Here is a 17,762-nt window from a genome sequence, read left to right on the forward strand (position 1 = left end):
TGATGCAGCATTATTTTTCCTCACTTAATTTGAGATATGGGATGGGAGAAATTGCTAGAAATGAACCTCTCTTCCCATCTTTAATCCAAGATAGATCGTCACCTGTTACTACCTTGTTGCTCACTTTTCCCACTTTCTTATATGAATCTTTTGTCACTTTAAAGAAATAATGATTTTGGAAAGAGACAAAAAAATTACCCATGAAGAGACCTACTGGTCTATAAGGAGGGGAGGTGGGAAGATCACCATGGAATCTTTTGCATTCATTCAGAAAGGGAGAATGGTATGGAAGCTCCTGAGATAATAATACTTACCCAATGAAGGTAAATCATTTTTAAAGATTCAAAGCTGCCATTTGAGAGCTCACAGGCAGCAAGAGATATTTTATTTTATGTGTACTTAACCCTACCATAAAATTAATGGGACTAAATGCGTAATAGGGGTGCAAATGAAGTGCTTTGCGAACACATGGAAAATAGATATAGATTTAATATGGTTGGATCTGAGAAGACTGGCAGAAGAATTCAAAGGGAGTCTAGAAAAATGTGTTTGACAAAATGAAGTTGAGTAGGGTATTCCAAGTAAATAGGAATGTATTTTACCATAAGCATAATGTTTTTTTTTTTTCTTTCTCTGAAAGACAAAAACAAATAGAAGAAAGTCCCAGGAATGAAAGACAGTATTATGGTGCAGCCAAAGGACTAATTTGTAAAAAAAGAAATAGGGTTAGGAAATGAAGATATGAAGAATTACAAGTGGCAATAAGGAGATTTTACTTGGATCCTTTTGGAAGAATTTACTGCTGGATTGATGAATAAAGTGAAAAAAGAGAAAATAGGGTTTATATTACAGAGAAAATGGAGAAATCAATTAGAAGACGAGGGAGTCTTCTAATAGGATGTGCTCTTTTCTAGAGGGTTATATTCTTTTTGTCTCTTCCTATAGGTATATAGATAGAAAGAATGAAAGATAGATAATAGATAGAGAAATCAATTGAGATCAATTAGAAGATGAGGACGTCTGTAATAATATCAACTGGAAACAACACTGACAGAACATTAGAAGATATATGGATTTGACCAAATCATAAAATGACTTTTCTTCTCTGAATTCTGGAGGTTAGCTTTTTAAAGCCTTCTTTTCCAAGAGGCATGACTGAGTCTGTAAATGTATATCTCAAAAGACACGATAAACAAACAAACAAACAAACAAACAAAACCTGTGCTTGATGGCCTAAGAAAATAAGGAAGAATTGGGGTAATACGGTATATGTGAGTAGATGAAGATACATTTTAAGATGACAGATAAATATGTTATCGTGGTTTTGAAATCATAGCAGATTAGAACAAGCAGTGATGTTAGGGATGATTACTTATATGCATAGCATCAAAAATGAGTCTCGAAATAATTATATTGAGTAAAATAAGCGAGATCCCCCTCCTCCAAGAAAAAGAGCACATATTATAGAATTCCATACATAAAACTCTAGGGAAAAAAACAAACAAACTAATCTATAGGGACAGAAAACAGATTAGTGGTTGCTTGGAATGGGGATAGGGGCACAGGAAATGTTGGGGGATTGTAGATATGTTTACTATTTTGATGCAGAGTTTTATAGGGGTATGCATGTGTCAAAAAATCAAATTGCACACTCTATACATGTGAATTTTCTTGTGTGCCAATTATATTTCAATAAAAAAGCTTAAGAAAAGAGATAATATGAATAACAGAAAATATATTTGCATCCATAATATATCATAATCTTGGCAAATCTTGTATAGCATCTAAAAATATATGCCTCTGACACAGGATATCTCTTCTTCCTATTGAACAGGGGAACTTAGTCAACAGTGATTTTTAAAATATATATGGCTTTGATATACTCTATGATTTTGGAACTTTACCTCATCTTATTACCTGCAAAACAGGAATTAAAATACCTATGCCACACTTCACACTTTCACTTTAAAAATATGAAATTATTTACAAATGTTTAGAATATTATCATTGGTACTGTGCAAAGCTATGAGGATAGAAAGATAAATAGGATGTGCTTTTTCTCTAGAAGGTTATTTCTCTTTTTCTCTTACTATAGGTATATAGATAGAAAGAATGATAGAGATACAAATCAATTATAAAATACTCTAAATTTTATAATAATGTTGTGAAAAGAATATAGTAGAAGTACAGAGAAGTAAGCAGCTAATTATCTGATTGTGGAGGAAAAACATTTTAATTGTTCTTGAAGAAACAGTTCAGCAGAGAAAATGCAGAGGAAAATTCATTGTTCTTGGAGTAGAGGTCAAATGTGGGAGGACTTTGAATGATGATGCTGACAGCAGTTTGAGGCAATATTGTGCTGGGCCTTATATGCTGCCCTGGAGAATTTATACATAAGGGAACCACTAGAATTTCTAAGTATGAAAATATATAATCATATAAAACTAGCATAAATATACTTTGCACTAGACAAGTGAAAATAAATGAATCAAGAAAATAATCAGTGCAAAAATAATTCATCGATTAAATATTTGACCTTTACAATGGTTAATTATGGAGTTATACAAAGAAAAATTAATACAGGAGTACAACCAAAAATGTCCATAATTTTATTTTCTGTTAAAATAATTTTTGTAATGTTAATATAGATTAATTTATAGCAACTAGTTAAGTCATAATTATACTTCTTTGTTACTTAACTTAAAGTCTTAATATTAACGTATTACCATAGATCAAAGACTTTCTTAGAAAAATATTGACTAAATGTAACTTCCTCTTGAAAAATAAAGACTTGTAAAATTTAAATGTGCTTGAGAAGTGCAAGAACAGTTTAAAAAGTAATGGTTATTAATGCCTTTTAATCAAGAAAATTGCTGGTTAAAGAAAAGCAAAATAATACATCTTTTTCAAATCTATGAGGTGGAAAACTTGTATTTGAATGAATGTTTTCCCTTGACTGGAGTCAGCTAATATCTTTGTTTGGCCTTAAAATTTTCGAAGATTACTGATGTGTTAACTATTTATATCTATTTGCTTAGTATCCTAAATACAGTGCTGTTGCTTCAATGTGGATTTTGGTGTTAGGATTTTAGTTCAGCATAGACCATGAATGTTTCTTGCTGGGTAACTTTAAGCAAGGTATTCAACCTCTCTAATACTCAATTTTTCCCTTGTTAATGGGGATATAACAATATTGAAATCATAGCATTGTTGCAACCATTAGGTGAAACATTGATTCTAAAATACCTGGCACAGTGTTTGATACATGGTAAACTCTCAATAAAAATTATATATTGTTATTGTTGTTGTTATTTGAATACGTTGATACTAAAAGAGCAATATGGGACCAATTATCTTTTTCATATTGAATACTTGTGCAGCTCTGTGGTGGGTGGAAAAAGCACCACACTAGAAGTCAGGAAACCTGGTTCTTGCCACAGCTCTGATATTAACGAGCCGTGTGATCTCAAAAGTATGTAATATGATATTTCTGATTCTTATCTTTTTTTTAATCTACAAAATAAAGGGGCAGGAACATCCTCTGGATTTCAAAAATACATTTGAGGAGTCATAATCATTCCAGATTTCCTTAGTTGACACTTGTTGAGTGGAAGAAAGCGGGGAGATGAAGAGATGGGCCTCAACTATCTCTACCTTTGCTTTAGTCAGAACATCCTAGCTAATTAGTGTCTAGTTTTGGTCATCAGAAAAATTCTGGTTGAACAGATCATGCCACAGCTTTGTAAGTTTGAAATCTACTACCTTTTATAATTTCTAAAGTTCTGTTAGCTCTATAGATTTACAATTGTGTTTGACTATTGAGAGATCTAAATTCAAAACCTTTCATAAATACAATCATGCTAAAGATATAAATGATTGTATTCTCTTGTTAAGATAGGGAAATTTGTATAATATGTGACAAATATAATGATTAACAGTTGTATGTTAACTTAATTCTTGTAAAAAAACTTTATGAGAGACATCATTATCCCATTTGAAAAACAAGGACACCAATATTCAAGGAGTTTAAATGAAACCATAGATAAATGATAGTTTTGGAATTTAAACTCAAATCTACCAATTCCAAATATTGTACCCATTCCTTTGAAATTAATAAATAAATAATACAAAGACCAATAATAGAGTAAGAAATATTTTAAAGAGTCATTCGATCTGCTCCAATAAAGTCCACTTTGGGTCCTTCAATTATTGAATTTAACAAATTTTCACTGAACACTTAATCTGTGACCAGCACCTTAGAGTATATAAGATGAGTAGGACAGAGCGTCTGCTCTCCAAGCATTTGTAATCTAGCTAGGAAGGTAAGCTATAATAGAAAGCTATTATAAAAGTGAACAGAGGTACATGTACACTTAAAGTCTGCTAGGAAAAGAAATAAAAGAGATCATAAATACAGAAGTAAAGTTTAGTCTATCTGCAAATAGTAACAATTCATCTTTCTAGATATATGTGAAATAAGATGAGTCTGGCCAAGTCCTGAAGCAGGAAGGAGAGTTGTAGGTATCTCTTAAAATTGATTTCAGAAGAACAAGATAGTGATAAGCAGAGAAGAGATTACGTTAATCATTAAGTCCTTGGTTAGTAGTAAGTTTCTATACATTACCTGTCACACCAGAGCAGTCAGGTCTTACAACCTCGGTAAGCATGGCCCAGATCCCTTTTTAAGGCTGCTGGCCGCAATCACCCAAACTGACATTCTCAGCTATCAGGAAAGGCCCAGGAGCAAATGATCACTGAGGACATCTTCAAACATCATTTAGGCCACCTTTCCGCCATAAAACAATTGCAGCAAGAAATGAAAATTTGATGCAAAGTAAAAATAAACAAACAAACATAGGAGTTGATTTAGCTTCAGAGAAAAAAAGTGAAATAAGTGCAGGCTAAATGGATAAGTAACTGGTATTTCATGATTATGAAACCGATATTTATTTTGGCCAAATTACACTCATTTTTGATACTATCTATTGCCCCCTAGTGTTTGCATAAAGAGAGTAATTTTTTCAATACAAATCCTTACTGAGTTTGAAGAAGAAACTCTAGAACTGTCCTTATCCTATTTGAATGGCTACAGACAAAAGAAAGTTCAAATAATGGAAATGAGAATTATCATCAACTTTAAGTTATAACTAAAGATTGAAAGTAAAATTAAGTATCCTACTGTAAAACAAAAGTCATTGAAGATACTCAGTGAAGAGCATATTGTATATCTTATATTCTTTTTGAAGAGTTAAGTACTTAGATACAGATTCCTTAAAATAAAAATGAGCTCTGTACCTCTACAGCAATTTGCTTCATATTAAATAGAATTTCAGCTCTTTTGGTCTAGAATTGGTATGACAAAAAAGCTTATTTATCTTCTTTGCTTTTGGGAGGCTGCTTCCTTCCTGGCAGTAATGAGGTTGGCACAGCTGATGCTGACCTGATCCAGATTTCTAATGCTTACTGGAAGAGGGCTTTTCAAACTCCAGAATATCTGGATAGCGGTTCCCAGTCTGTACCCTTCCATTCCTTGCTTCAGTAATGTGGTTGGGCATGCGGTGAAGGCCTCCTAAAGAAGCAGGCCTTTGAGACATCCCTGGAATTTCTAATCTTCTGGAACTTGGCATCGTGACCATTTGCACTTCCTACGTCACAGAGGTGACCCAGCCCTGTTCATATATATATTTTTTTCTTTCCTTGACTCCATGCCCTGGGTCCAGGGGACCAACTGCATAGGGTAACAGCAACATGAGATACATAGGAAAGGTAGGTTAGCTGAAAAAGAAAACCGCTAGAGCAGAGATACGGAAAACGAATTGCAAGCAGTCTCTACCAGTTATCCTAGAACCAAAGAGCAAACCACTGACTCTCAGCCATGTTTTCCTCACTATAATTTCAACAGTACATTTATAGATTCACAGCAAAGGAAAAATAATTATGACCTGAGGTTTCTGTCACAGAATCTCTGAGCCGCTTCTGTCCAGATGTGTCTGTGTGTCTGATGTAAACTCCTTGGCCTAAGTTCTTTTTTTTTTTTTTCATGGTCAAATACCCACCAGTGATCTTCAAGATTCTTTCACTTCTAAAGCCCTAGGATAGCATAGTTTTACTGATATCTATTTTAAAAGATGCTCTAACAATCATAGAAATAATGAATATCAAAGAGTTCACTCTTCAGAAAAACACATTTTATATGTAATGAATATCAATGTGTAGACAACAATAATACCTACAATGCAAGCTAATTTTTTCACATTGGGGTTTTACTGTTCATTGATGTTATATTTAAATGACATTTTTGATCTATGATCTATGTTTAATTCAATATTTTGTTGTGTGTGTGTGTGTGTGTGTGTGTGTGTGTGTGTGTGTGTGTGTGTGTTTAGTGTTGAAAAGATACAGGTATTCTCAGCTTTGACTCCTATGGTGATTTACAGTTAAGGATTCATTTGGGAAATTGTCTGAATTTGCCCCAAAGGCCCAGATCCTAAGCTCCTGAGGAAAAGCATGCTGATAATTGGTTTATGGCACCACCATTGTTTCTTCTTAAACTTAATGGGTTGTATTGGTAAATGAAACAAATTTATAGTTAAACATGATAGCATAGCCTCATAGAACCTCAGGCTTATAAAGTATCTTAAGGATCATCTGGTTAAATTGTTATTCTGTGCTTGAATCTTTCCTCCAACATCTACCTACGCAGTCATCCATCTTATAATCAGAATGGTTTCCAAGATATTCTAAAATTCTATGACACAGGGTAGAGGGGCTGTGAAAACTTGCCCCCTCATTGGCTGAGTGTGTGTATTTAGTATAGTTTTCTGGAGAATTATTTGGCTGATGCTATTAAGTTAAAAAATGCCTTCCTTTTGACTGCAGTTTCATGTACAGGTATCTTTTCCACAGAATCGCTTATATATGTGCACAAAGAATGATGTTTAAAATAATTTATTAAGACATTGTTGGTAATAGAAAAAAAGAAAAAAAATGGGGCACATCCTATAATGTTCCATCATTAAAGAAATGTTTGAAATTTACGCTATTAATTTATTTACTGAGGCAATATATGGAAAGGGCTTAGAACCATGTCTGGGACCTAATAAACACTGTACATGTTAGTATGTAACTAGATGTATTCATTTTGTTGTTTCCTCTCCACCCTAGAACTGTAAATCCTTTAAAAGCAGCAAGTTTGTCTGTTTCATTCACTATCATTTTCCTTGGGCCTGGAATAATGCCTGATACATAGCAGATCCTCAATTAATATAATTAGAATGACATACATAAATGTAATGCTCTTTATTCCGTGATTGCCCTCTATATCAATTCTCTACCCTGGTCTGATTCCAGGGAAGCTGACCTAGGGTTTCCTTATCCTCTGGCTTTTGATTTTTATTAGCTGTTGGAGGCACCAACAGGATTGACGGGTGAGATGGAATTTCTGGTATTTCTCCTCTGCTATTTCTCTGCCAACTGTGGTTGTAGTGACTGCATCCCTCTACCTATGGCCAGACATCTCAGTGGCTAAATCTGGACAACCTCCTCTCCTCCACTGCTGTAACTCTCACTGGTTCCAGTAACAGAGAACATTCTTTCTCTGTTTCCTCAGGCCTTGAGGCGGTAGCTGCTTTCTTTTGTTACTAAAACCCGGGTGCTTCACCATCTTTTGCTGTTTCCTTTAATTCTGCCCACACATTTCCTGTTGGGCCTACGACCGATATACAGGCACTACAATACTTTGCAGCTCTATTAAATAGTGTGAGGGAGAACTAGAGTTACTGACATGAAAACAATTTCACGATAGATATGTTAGATTTTTTAAGGACCAAAGAAACATACCTACATATATGTATACTATTTATCCAAGATCAAAATTCCCCATATTTTGGTTTAATGCTGTTTCCAACATTTAGATATTTCAAATCCATAGTGCACTATAATAGGAAAAAGATTTGACTATACAATGCGCGTTTAGACAAGTCAATGTTTTAAAAAGAGCTTTAACTATCCAAATACATAAACGACTGTAAATCCTTTTGTTAACCAGATAGAAACCATACACAGTCAACTATTATTTTCTTTAACGAGGAGATACAAAGAAAGGGTATCAGGGGGAAATTGAAGCTCAGTACATGAGAAAAGATGTAAAGTTAATATGTTGACCCTATCAATGATATTCGGTTATCAAATACCAAAAGTTTATATTCTAGCATAATAAAATAATTTATAAATATGATCAAGGACGTAGTTGATAATCTTTCTGAATGAGAGAAATTTAAGGAGGTGAACTAATGTCCTGATATTTTAAAATAAGAGGCAGAGATTCTGAAGACTCACTAGACCTTAATTTGTTTATGTGTGTGCGCGCGTGTGTGAAATAATCTTTTATCATCTAATTCTGTCAGTATCTTATTTGTGCAGAGACACTGTGTTAGTTTGCAGGACTGCCATAATAAAGTGCCACAGATTGGGTAGTTTAAACGACAGAAATTTATATCATCATAGTTTTGGAAGCTGAAAGTCCAAGATCAAGATGTCAGCACAGTTGGTTCCTTCTGAGGTCTCTCTCCTTGGCTTGTAGATGTGCTTCTTCATCTAGTATCCTCACATGGATTTCCCTCTGTGTGTGTTCATGTCCTAATCTCTTCTTATGACAACAGTCCCACTAGATTAAACCCTAACAAATGACCTCATTTTCATCTCTTTAAAGTCCCTATCTCCAAACACATTCACACCATGAAGTAGTACTTCAATGTACATCTTTAACTGACATTTAATTATTTCGATATGTGTCTTATTTTGATACAATTATGTAAACTTCTTAAACAATGGAATGCTAGTTTGTCTTTTTATCTTATAGCATCTTTAACCATCGAGGTAATCATGAAATGTTTATTGAGGAAGAATGAATGAATTAATTACAGGTACACATTATAAAGCAATGTCTTTCTCATCTCTGAAAGCATTCTAAGTCAGACTATAAGATGATGTTTTTGCTGAAGAGAGAGAGAGATTAGAAAACAAAAAGCCTAGGTTTCTTCTGATAGCACTCTGTGATTGCAGAATGAGATGTGAGTTGTGACACAGGTGCAGAGACAGCTGTCTAGAGACACTTCATCCACCTCACAGATTCCTTTTTACTTTCAACAAGCTGATGTCAAATCGTGTCCCATTAGTTCAAAATGCCATCAGGAACTCATATCCAGAAGGCAGAGAAGGCTGACTCAACAAGGTCCTGGCTCTTATACAGGGGAGGAGGCTGGACCAAGTTGGAGGGCTATTCCCTCTCAGAAAAGAGTCTCCTACCACGTATGAGGCAACTGCCCTTTAGAATAATCTCTGAAATTTTGCCTGTATCCTTTGTGGTGGTTAGGATCGTCTTGAGTTCTAACTGGTCATCAGACAGTGTATTCTCTGTAATGAACTTGCCTCGGTACTGAAACCTTTGACAATCCTTCAAACAATGTAATCAGAGCTTTTCAAACCATCCTTCTGCTTGTCTGCTTGGTCCTTCTGAGTACTGACCACTCATTTATTAAGAACTAGGGGACTTTATAATCCTGACCATGCTTGGGTGTTGGTTTAAACCTAAAACAGGTAACCCCACCTCTACCCCCAACATGGTACTGGGAATTTCATGCTTTTAAATTCAACATAGGTTGAAGGCTGCTCTAGGGAGCTAAACATAAATTAACAATTTCTTTCATATGGAGAACATTTATTTTTTCAGATGAGGAATGTTCAAAGAAATGTTTTTCCCAAGTTGTCAGTTTTTCAAATTTATTAAATTTTCTCATTTTATTTTATTTCATAAATAGGAGGTAAAGGAGTAAAGTGATCATTATCCTTTTAATTTTTTAGGCCCTTTTCCAGAAGTGACTTTATAGACATCCCTCTGTTCTGGGCCTTGATCTGAAGTGGGAAACTCTTCTACATTGTCAGCAATGATGGCAGGTGATGAAGCACAGGGGCAAGAGTGGCAATTGCAGCTTCCCAAATTAGGAAGTGCAAGCTTAACTTTTCAATTCCTCGAAAATAAGTACCAATGGATCAATGTTGGTAGTATTTATAATCTTTCTAATATGAAATATTTGTGAAGCAATAATCTCTATTTAAAAAATCAATTTAGCCAAAACTTATTTAAACCAACAAATGCAATTTAACTGATCAATTAAAATCAATTGACCAATTATTAATTATAAATTATTATTTTTGAAAAATTAAGGTAATTATAGAAATAGCTCACTGCTTAATAAATAGAACTGATAAGGATTACTGCAGCATATTTCTTAAATCCTTTTTCGGCTGTAGCATCTATAGTTTCTTCAAAAATAAAAAGGGAAAATTAAAAAATAAAATCAGAATGTAATGATTATGAGAATGTACTCTGAAGTCAAACAAACCAGAATTTTAATCTCAACCCTTTTATTGACCAGAAGAAGTGTGACCTTAGGTCTAAGTTTCTTCATTTTCTAATAGAGTTAATGATATCTACCTTATTGCGATTAAAAATATAATCATGTATTTAAAAAAATATCCAGTAGGGTAACAGTCACCTAGAAGTATCTTATAAATGGTACTTGTTATTATACAACCTTAACTAAATTTCTGTAAATGGTGTAAGGGATATGAAAAAGACGATCCATTTTATGAGCACATTGTATAGTTACCCACATAAAAAGGCAAATAATTGAATTGCATATACTTTCGATTCATAATGATTTATCGGTAGATATTTCTTTGCTTTCATTGACTTGCTTATGCCCTCTGTTCTTCCTTCAAGTATGCTATGAGTGAGAGCTTTCTTCCAAAAGTAACCTTATTTGATAAAAATAAAATGAACAATCACAAAGAAAAAGTTTACAGACTTTGTGAGTTAAAATATACTTTGATAATTTTTTTTTTTTATTGAAGATCCTTGAGGCAAGCCATTTCTATGCGAAAAAGTGGAATGTTGTAGCTGTTGCTCTCTCTCTCTTTCTCTGATTAATGCTGTTAATAGTTAATAAGGATTTGAAGAAGCAATGAAAGCTCTTGCAGTTAATTTGGTTCAAGTAATGTAATCATGCTGAAATTCACTTTTATATTAATTTTTTATTTTCTTTCTTGAGCCTGACATACATATTCAGATAAACAGAGGATGTAAATCAAATGACTATGGTGACTTTGATTTTAGTAACTTGTCATTTCTCAAGAGTGTCTAGCTCTTTTCCGAATTTACTATGATCATTTTTACAGTTTTTTTATTTACTGCAGATATTTTATTGATTTTTTATTTTTATTTTTTATTTTTTTTTTAGGCGAGGCAACCCTTGGTTGACCTCACAGATTGCAAAAACCTTGCAATCTCTCATTTTTTATTTTTTTAATTTTTTACACATATAGCACCTGGTCTTCCTAAGTGGTTTCCCATCCAAGTACTAACCAGGCCCAACCCTGCTTAGCTTCTGAGATAAGATGGGATCAGGCTTGTTCAGGGTGGTATGGCTGTAGTACTACAGATATTTTAAACTTCTTACGTTAGTTCATTAAATGTAGTAATGTTAAAGAAAGATTCTGATCATTATTAAAATGTATGAGACTTTATTCAAGGCTATTGCAATAGGGGTATTGTAATAGGGGAGGGAACTCAGATTAACTGAATATAGCAAAGAAAGCTGGAGATTTATAGTTACCAAGCAGAGTGAAGGGTTCCATGGATGGAAAATTACTAAGAGGAGGCATAAAGGGCAGGCAGATTTTTGCTAAACTGACCTAACAAGAGTCTTGCTAAAGACAGTTCAAGGACTTATACATTATAGGTAAGAGGTGAGGAACTTGATCAGATACCAAGAGTGGGGGATTCTCACTAAATTGACTTAGCAGGATTCTCACTAAAACTGGGCTACTCAGGCTAAAGAATCAGGGAATAGGTGGTTGAGACCTAGTCAAAAAGAAGGCTCAGAGGACCCTGACTAAAGTTTGGTTAAAAAGAGAGTCTTTGTCAGTAAACATGATTGTTGTTCAGTCTTTGTCTAATGATTCCAATATCCAAAGACTTTGCAGTCATTTTTCCTCAGTCAGTTGCTTCTGGTTTCCTAGTTTCTTCCTATAAGTCTCTTGAAATATGTGTAGTCCATGGTACCTGAGGCCCAGCATAAATGACCTCCCTCTAGAGATTCGCATTAACTACTACTCCCAAATGCCTGGGGCCTTTATCTTTTCAAAGCCACCTTAAACCAAGTTCAAAGCCTGAGGTATGTTGGAGTACTGCAGTGTGAACTATAGACTATACATCAATAGGAAGGCTGATTCAATTCAGGTTCACTTTTATTCTGAGAATGTAAACATTTTGTGTTTTCGATTATTTTGAGAGATTGTTCTACTAGAATCTCTGCCATTGAGAATCCTCAGTTTTGAAATCTGTCCCTTTTGCTATGGTTGGCCATCAAAACAAAAGTTCACATATGACAATATTTGCAAGTACCCTCAGGCAAAACCTACCTCCATATTCATTTACCTCTATATTTGTTGTTTTTTAGAGAAAGAGTTAGTCCTGATTTCCTTGCATCAAGAGTTAAAATTTCTATCTGGGGCTTTTAGTGTTCCACTCCTTCCCCAACCCAAAAAACTTCTTTCAGTGATCTAAAACAATAACAAACATGTTAAAATATATACTTTTGTAACAACATAGATGGATCTAAGGAATATTATGCTAAATGAAATAAGTCAGAAAGAGAAAATCAAAAGACCATATGACTTCACTTACATGTAGAATTGAAAACTAAAATAAACAAAATAGAAACAAATTTGTAGATACAGAAAACAAATTTATGGTCATAAAATGGGAGGGAGGTTGGAGGATGGATGAAAAAGGTGAAAGGGATTAAGAAGTACAAACTGCTAGTTATAAAGATAGTCACGGCAGAGAGAATATAGTCTAAAATATTGTATGGTATTAGATGGGTCCTAGACTTACTGGGTTGATCACTAAATGTACAATCGCTATGTTGTACATCTGAAACTAATATGATATTGTATGTCAATTGTAATTAAAAATAAAATAAAAAAATTATAAAGAGAAATGTATAGATCATTTTCACTTGAAATAACTTATTTAAGATAGACAATAAATCTGTGATATTAGTATTATTATCTTCACCCTCATTTACAAATAAGAAAAATAAGTCTCACAAACATTAACTGATTTCAGAGCCACCAAATACCTTGCTCATTGTCCCAAAGATAGTAAAATCCAGGAGCTGGATTTCACACTTCATGCTCTGCTTTTGCTTTACATAAGAAAAATTTTCAGAAAATTTAGATATTTTATTAGGTAGAGATGAAGAAATTCATAGGAACAAAGATAATTTGATCTGTATAGACAACACATAATCAATTTGAATGAGACACTATTTGCTTTATAAATAACATTATTTTAAACACTATTACAAAGCAAATACTAAAGTTTGGCTAGATAAGTATTTCATATGATCCTTAAAGCAAAGGACAGTAAATTTAGTCATAAGTCATGGGTAGAAATATTGGGAGATAGTCGTTAAGGTCCTTGCACAAGCTTATTTAGCTAGTCAATAGAATATGTAAATAGAATCTATGTTTTTTAAAAATGAATTCCTCTCTGCAACATGTTCTTTGAAATCCTGTTTTTGGAATAGCCACTGCAAACCTACTTTGATAAACCAGGTAAAAAAGAATGTATTCTACTTTTTAAAAAAATTGTTAATTATTTATTTATTGAGAGAAACTATTCCTTAGCCCAAGTATTCTTAATTCATAGTCAGGAACACAGGTCAGTGACAAATTGTCATGGAAGCCAACTTGAAGAAATTCTTTACATTCTGAAATCGCGCTCTGCATTCTGAAAGATGCCAGGCTTCCTCATCGCCTCGAAATCTTCCATGGAATCATAATCTTTGTAGAAATCTGCATATGCCTTCTTCCTAGGCTCAGCCGCAGTAAATTTATGGAAAGCTGCAACTCCCAGGAATACAATGATCGCTCCGACAATATGAAATCACAGATGCTTGGCCAGAAGGCCACACATCAGAGGTTTTCTCAAAGCACTGGAAGCCCGAGTAGTTATATTCTTCCTGAATGCCAATATCTTTCCTGATAGAGAAGGGACAAAAGGTGTTCTACTTTTAAAAATTTATTTTTAAATTTATCTTATCTTATCATGTAGTTGTCAAAGCAATACTCTTGATATGGAACATTTGGTTAACATAAATGTTTCATTGAATTTAATTAAATTTATAGGAGTAGAAAAGTGAGAGATAAAAAGAAGTATCTTTCCTTCTCTATAAAAGAAACAGAAATAAAAGTGTTCCTGTGTATAGGCCCCAAACACCTTTTCTGGCTTAGAATAAGAGATTTTTTTTTCTTTTTTCTTTTTTTAAGAACTGATGGGAACATTAGACATCCAATACCTTAGTTTTGTAGACTACCGAATTGAAGCTCAGAAAGATAAAATAAGTTTTCTAAAATTACAATTCTAATTATTCACAGAGATAGCATTAAAAATAATTCTTACTTCTGGGGTTTAATATTCCTTTGTTACAGAAATATTAACTATATTACCTCCAGTTCTAATCTCTAAGGAGACATTTAAATCAACTTGTATTTAAGACCAGAATACCTCATACCTTGAGACCAAGTAGATAAAGACTTTAAGAAAGGGTCAATGAAAAAACATGTTTTCATAGAAGAAAACATAGCTACTAAACTCACAAGCCTTGGATTTAGAGAGAATTTTATGAATTTGACCTCAAAATCAAAGAAAGTAAAAGCAAAAATAAACAAATGGGACTATAGCAAACTAAGGTCTTCTGCACAGCAAAAGAAACCATCAACAAGACAAAGAGGCAACCAACTAAATGGTAAAAGATATTTGTAAGCAATGCCCCCGATAAGGTCTAACACCCAAAATATACAAATAAATCATATGACTCAACAATAAAAAAATAAACAATTCAATTAAAAAATAGGCAGAGGACCTGAACAGACACTTCTCCCAAAAAGACATACAATCAGCCAATAGATATATAAAAAGATGCTCAACTTCACTAGCTATCAAGGAAATGCAAATCAGAACCTTAATGAGATATCACCTCGCACTTGTTAAAATGTTTTTCATCAACAGGACAAGTAATAACAAGTGTTGGAGAGGTTGTGAGGAAAAAGGAACCCTCATACACTGCTGGTGGGAGTGTAAATTGGTATAGCCTCTATGGAAAACAGTATGGAGGTTCCTCAAAAGATTAAGAATAGAATTATCATATGACCCAGCGATTCCTCTTCTAGGTGTCAAACTTGCAAAGTTGAAAACATTTATCTGTAAGTATATATGAACCCTATGTTCATTGCAGCACCTTTCAAGGTGGCCAAGACATGGAAACAACTGAAGGATCCTTTGATAGATAATTGGATAAGGAAGATGTGATACATATATACAATGAATACTATTCAGCCATAAGAAAAGTTAAAATATTGCCATTTGTGAAAACATGGATGAATCTTGAGATTATCAAGCTAAGTGAAATATGTCAGACAGAAAAGTTGAGAACCATATGATTTCACTCAGATGTAGAACTGAAAGCAACGAACAAGACAGAGACTCATAGACACAAACAACAGTGTAGTGGTTACTAGAGAGAAGAGAGGGTTGGAGGAAATACGTAAGGATAAAAGGGGTCAGATATATGGTGATGGAAGGGAATGTGACTGTGAGTGGTAAACACACACTGTAATATAAAGATGATATATTTCTGAATTGTACCCTTGAAACATAATAATTTTATTAACCAACATTGCCTCAATAAATTTAATAAAACACAAAGAAAAGATCAATGAAATTCACTGTTTCACATTATGAAGTCTGATTATAATATAAATACATTATTTAAAGGCTTTTTCATTCCTCTCTAATACGCAACTGAAACAAAGTTGGATCACTTACTTTGTCCTCCTTTTTCTTACAGTTACACAGCCAACTATACTAATTGTATTTAAGGAAAGCAATTACTAAAAAGTTCCTTTAGACATGCTAATTAATGGCCTATTTCTGTAGTGCATGAAAGAAAATGCTTTGTGGATTTATAATGTTAGTGTATTTAAAGTTAACTTAAAAGAGTTTATAATGTGCATTCCCCTTAGAAAAATAAAGAACAGGGTGTTTCGGTTAGCTGCTCCTAAAACAATAATTTCCCCCTTTATAAATATTACCATTGACATACTGCCTCCTTCCAGTCCCAAAATAAACCTACATCCAATCAAATTTATTTGGTTTTATGCATTGATGTTTTTGTTTAGTGACTAAGAACTTGAAACAGAATTGGTCTTGGATGGGTTGTGCAGGAATAGGGGCTTAAAAAGGAAAAAGAAAAGGAGAGAGAAGGATGGAGGCTATGTGGAACCTATTTCAAATTGGCCCCATGGCTTGGTTTTGAATTGATAGGGTAGGAACAGAGTGACAGAGCAACTGATGTCATTAAATTGAGACTTTGAGAGATTCTGGGCATGGGCAGAGCTGCTTTAGGACTCAAGGGACAAAGAATGACCTAGAGATGTGAAAGCTGGTCTTGTTTCTGTGTGGAAGCCAGAGCCATGGAACCCAGTATCAGCAACCTCCAGATGTAGCTTGCACAGCTGGACATGGTGTTCCTATGACTGTCAGTGACTGCTGTGAGACTACTCTGTGGATATGTATACAGGGGAGCCAAATCAGGGAAGCAAGAACCAGAAAGACACTTGCTGGTATCTGTTGCTAATAAGCTTGATTGAATATAAATGAGGTTTGCTATTGATATAAGTCAGAAACACTGATAGAGGGCTATGGTCCTGCTATTTTAGGGTGAGCATGCTTGAGGCAATAACCATATTACTTACAAGTATGTATAGAAAGTTATCCAAAGAGATTCCATGATTGCCTTCAGTTACTCTTCTTACAAGTCTCAAAAATATTTCATTTATCATAAAATAAAAGACTCACAGCTTTATAATTGGAAGTAAATTATTTTCATATCTGTATATTCACATATGGTGTATAAGAAATGAATAGTGTCACCTCTAGCTCAGTGCAGAGACATCTCTGCAGTATATCTGACAAGTTGTTATTTAATCCCTCAGTTTTGAAAGCTTGTATTTCTTATTTATAGTAAAAATTCCCATTTATAGTAAATTCGAAGCAATCCCTTGGTAACTCATTCTTTTTTCTTACTTCTCCCCTTTATAGCAATAAACTCACTCTTCTGTATGACATCCTTGCAAGTATTTGACGATAGTCTTATGTTCAGCTCCATCCTATGTTTTCGTTTTTCTAATCTGATCATCTTTTGTTTATTCAGCCATTCTGTTTAAGTAGGGTCCCTCTCTTTCACTATCTCAGTAAATCTTCTCTGCACACATTTTTGTTTCAAAGTAGCACTCACAGTGAGACTCAAGATTTCAAGATGGGTAAACTTAAAGGTATTTCATCCATTGATAAGGACCATGCACATCTCTGCTTTAGAAAATAATGACATTAAATAAAATGTTAAATTACTAAGTGAAGTGAAATCAGAGCAAATCATCTTATAATCTCAGTAGCTGCTTTCTGCGGAGAGTGAAAGGAGTTAAGAGTTGTAAAATCTCTACCGAAAACTTGAAAGGCATCATTATAATGCTCACAAAAATACTGTGGGCACCTAAATTTTATAGAGGAGAAGACTAAGGCTCAAAAAAGTTACATAACTTGACCAAGGCACAAAGCTGGCAATGATAGCACC

General features: G+C 33.9%; 1 pseudogene; it reads right to left on the reverse strand.

Annotated features, from left to right (window-relative positions):
- Positions 1-11,376: 11,376 nt before the first annotated feature.
- On the reverse strand, positions 11,377-11,495 carry LOC118606578 (annotated as a pseudogene).
- Positions 11,496-17,762: the final 6,267 nt, after the last annotated feature.

This window comes from Rousettus aegyptiacus, unplaced genomic scaffold (genome assembly GCF_014176215.1).
Source record: "Rousettus aegyptiacus isolate mRouAeg1 unplaced genomic scaffold, mRouAeg1.p scaffold_m13_p_1, whole genome shotgun sequence".
Lineage (NCBI taxonomy): Eukaryota > Metazoa > Chordata > Mammalia > Chiroptera > Pteropodidae > Rousettus > Rousettus aegyptiacus.